This window comes from Phacochoerus africanus, chromosome 1 (genome assembly GCF_016906955.1).
Source record: "Phacochoerus africanus isolate WHEZ1 chromosome 1, ROS_Pafr_v1, whole genome shotgun sequence".
NCBI lineage: Eukaryota > Metazoa > Chordata > Mammalia > Artiodactyla > Suidae > Phacochoerus > Phacochoerus africanus.
The window spans coordinates 111,685,493-111,689,672 of NC_062544.1; the positions used below are offsets into that span (position 1 = coordinate 111,685,493).

Here is a 4,180-nt window from a genome sequence, read left to right on the forward strand (position 1 = left end):
GGTTCGTTCCACCTCCGCCCCGAAGCCCCAAATCCGGTGGTACAGGCCGTCGCGCATGGCAGCTCTGGATAACGAAGTTGTTGCCGCCATCTTTATTGAGGGCCGAGTCTGAGTGCTGCCCACGGTGCTGAACTGCACGCGGAGATGCACAGCCCCAGGTTCTACTCTCTTGCTTGTAGACACCGCCCACACCCGTCTCCCTCCCTCCAAGGTGCTGTCCAAGCTCCGTCTTCTAGCTTCTGCTTGCGAATTTCTTGTCCCCCATTCCGGAGCACTAGTTCTGAACTCTGTCCCGGATTTTGGTATGAAAATTTGGTGCCCAGGATGTGCAGAGAGAGAGCGTTCTCAGGACTCTGGGGCGGGGATGATACCACGTGGAATCCTGCAGTTAGGGGGAGTATGAGGGGGACGATAGTTGGACTGGGCCTAGGGTGCCAGCAGCCCGAACAATAGCCTTAGCTGTTCGATCAGCAAGTTTTAACTCATGAAACATACTGGCACCATCTGCTTGTTTGCAGCACCACAAAGGAGCAAAGAAGTAGGAGCAGAGGCCAAACTTTCCTGCCTTGCCGGCCCGCAGCAGTTTTCCGGGCTGTAGGCTCTTGGAAGCTACACCTGCCTCTCCAGGTCCCTAGTCTGGAGCGCTCTGAAATGCCACGTGGAACACAGCATTGCTTTATGGCTGCTAACCTGGCTTCCTCGGGTCCCCGCCCCTCGCCCTCTATGACTGTGTCCCTTAACCCCTTGAAGAAACGAAAGCGAGCTAAATTCTGCCCGCGCTGTGCAAGTCTGGGCGCAGGTCGGGCCAGGCTAGCCAATGGACAGACGCGGTGCAATGTACGTCACAGAAGGCGAACGGCCGCAGAAGGAGGGGGTGAACGCAGAGCGTTCCAATCAGAAAGCCACTGTTTCTATTGGCACAATGGGTGGCTCCGCCCCCATGGCGAACTCATTGTCTGGGCGGGAAGAGACTCCCCGGGTTCCAGAATAGCCCAGAGATAATCCAGGAGGTTTATACCGACCAGCCTGAAAAGGCAGCAGCGACCATGGGTCGCGGCGACATGGGCGGAGAGAGCGGGCGTGCCTGGACGGGGGAGGGCTTTAGGGCTGGAGCCCAGAAGGCACCAAGGGGCGCGGCTCCTGCTTGGAATCAGCAGAAAACTCCTTGGCTAAGGCCTCTGGTCCGCCCCAAGCAGTACCTATGACATCACCACCAACCAATCATATGGTGCATTCTTAGGCCCTCCATTGACTTCGCTTCCGGGAGGCGGGGTTCCTCCTCCCAGCGCTTCACGTGACTATGGAGATCCGGGTGAGTGGGCCATAGTGGTGCCCACCCATGTTTGTGAATCCGAGAACTTCGTTAAGGTCAGAGCCGGATTTACTGTCTGGGTTCCTGTGGGCGTGAGGGTGGAGCATCTGCAGAGGCGCTGAAGGCGGGACTCGGTTGGACGGGCGCCCATTTGGTGCAGGGGTTGGAGTAGGGAGGCCAAAAACTTGGTTTTGAACGTACATCCACCTTCCAGGTCTACAATCTAGCTAGTGAAGGACAGAAAACTTTACACCAACGAAGGAAGAAGATAGGCGGAGTGCTAGAGAGAGGGATGCTGGGGTCCCAGAGGAAGCACCTGAGCCAACGTAGCAATTTGGGAAAGTTCTCTACATTAGATGCCTGAGCTGAGGTTTGAATAACCAAAAGGAGGAGGAGCCATCCTAGGTCTTGGATGCCGTGTAGGCAAATATACAAAGACATAAGGGGACCGTGGCAGAGGGAAGTTAAGCCCTGCTTTCTCCACTAGCGCTAGCACTGCCCTCAACTGATGCTCCTTTTGGAGAGCAAGACCTAGAGCTCTCCTTGACGCCCCTGTCGACTGCAGATGGCTCTAGGTATTGCTCCCTGCTGTTCTGCCTCCACTGTTGTCCTCTTTGTGGCTGCTGTTCCAGGAAAGCCTCCCCCTCCCTATCCGCACTCATCTTGGTGCCCCACTCCCAGTGGCAGTTTCTAATGCTCCCTGTAAAGATAAAAACCAAGTATAGTTCCCTTTCCAAGTCCTCTTTCCACAGCCCTCTTATGCCTTTTTCTCTCTACCCTGTGTTTGCCCCCTCCTTCTGCTCAAGTCTGGAGTACCTTGCTGGAAGAGCATGCCAGAAGACCTGGCCAGCCCATCTAGCTCAATTAGCCTATAGTTCTTTGTTCTAAGACCTCCAATCTGTTATTCATCACCTCCTCAGCTCCTTACTTTAACCATTAACTGGTCCTGTAACAACTTTCCTGCCCCGCTCTTCTTGGATGAACTCACTGGGCTAAACTCTAACCCCACCTAAAATAGACTTTTTATTGTAAATCAACTATACTCCAAAAAATTTAAATTAAAAAATAGACTACTTGTGAATTCCTTGCTTCTGGAACAGGAGAGCATTGCTAGAGGAAAACATTTCACATTCAGGAAAAAAAGAAAACTCATTCACAGGCAATAGGAATGTGTATGAAAAAAAATCCAAAGGAGCATAAATTCATATAGATAAATTATTAGAGTGAGTTTAGCAAAGTCATTGGAAACAGGTCAATACATGAAAATAAGTTGTAATCTATATATCAAATTAGAAAATAATTTTTGGAGTTCCTGTTATGGCACAGCAGAAAAGAATCCCACTAGGAACCATGAGGTTGTGGGTTCGATCCCTGGCCCCGCTCAGTGGGTTAAAGATCCAGTGTTGCCGTAAGCTGTGATGTAGGTCGCAGACACGGCTCGGATCTGGCGTTGCTGTGACTGTGGCTGGCAGTTGTAGCTCTGATTAGACCCCTAGCCTGGGAACCTCCATATGCCACAGGTGCGGCCCTAAAAGGACAAAAAAAAAAAACAAAAAAAAGAAAGAAAAGAATTTTCTTGATGCTTTTTACCATAGCATCATGTAATATAAAATGCCAAGAATAAATATAATGAAAAAGATGTGCTTTGACTCTTCACAGTCACACTCACACACACAAAAAAAACATTATTGACACTCAATATTGTGATAATAATTTCATGATGTAAGTCAAATCATTAAGCTGTATACCTTAAAGTTGTATAGTACTATATATGTCAATTAAATCTCAGTAAATATGGGGAGGAGTTCTCTTGTGGTGCAGTGGGTTAAGGATCCAGAAAAAAAAAGACAGAAAAAGGAGTTCCATTGTGGGCTCAGCAGGTTAAGAACCAGACTAGTATCCATGGGGATGTGGGTTCCATCCCTGGCCTTGCTCAGTGAGTTAAGGATCTGCATTGTTGTGGCATAGGCTAGCAGCTGCAGCTCCAATTCAGCCCCCAAGCCCAGGAACTCTTTCATATGCCACAGGTGCAGCCCTAAAAACCAAAAACAAAACAACAACAAAAAAAGATCCAGTATTGTCACTGCGGCAGCTTGGGTCACTACTATGGTACAGCTTTGATCCCTGTCCTGGGAACTTCCACGTGCTGAGAGCATGGCTAAAAAACAAAACAAAACAAAACAAAAAAAACTGTAAAAAGAAAACGTTGAGAGAAAGACATAAATGGAGTGAAAACCTATGTTCAAAGATTGGAAGATTCAATACAGGCATACCTCGGAGATATTGTGGGTTTGTTTCCAGACCACTGCAATAAAGCAAATATCACAATAAAGGGACTTACATGAATTTTTTGGTTTCCCAGTGCATATAAAATTATGTCAGACTATACTGTAGTTTATTAAGTGTGCAATGCATACCTAAAAAACAAAGTACGTAATTAAAATACGCTATTTATTGTGCTCATTTCAGCTAAAATTGGAATGATACAGAGAGTAGCATGGCTGCTACTCAAAGATGACATGCAAATTTGTGAAGTGTTCCATGTTTTTATGACTGAGTCACTTTGCTACATAGCAGAAATTGGCACAACATTGTAAATCAACTATACTTTAAAAAAAAACAACAAAAACCTTTATTGTTGGAAGTTCCCATGTGGTACTGTGGGTTAAGGATGTGGTGTTTGCCACGGCTGTGGTACAGGTCACAACTGTGGTGCATGTCCTGGCCTGGGAACTTCCATATGCCACAGGTGTGGCCAAAAAGAAAAAGAGAAAAAGGAAACATTATTGCTTAAAAAAGCTAACCATCATCTGAGCCTTCAGTGAGTTATAATATTTTTGCAACAGTAACATGAAAGACCACTGATCA

At 47.4% G+C, this 4,180-nt stretch overlaps 1 non-coding gene across 1 annotated transcript; it reads left to right on the forward strand.

Annotated features, from left to right (window-relative positions):
• Positions 1 to 3,754: 3,754 nt before the first annotated feature.
• On the forward strand, positions 3,755 to 3,861 carry LOC125114195 (U6 spliceosomal RNA). The gene has a single exon (XR_007131731.1). It is a non-coding gene; the product is annotated as a U6 spliceosomal RNA (small nuclear RNA).
• The last annotated feature ends 319 nt before the right edge of the window (positions 3,862 to 4,180 follow it).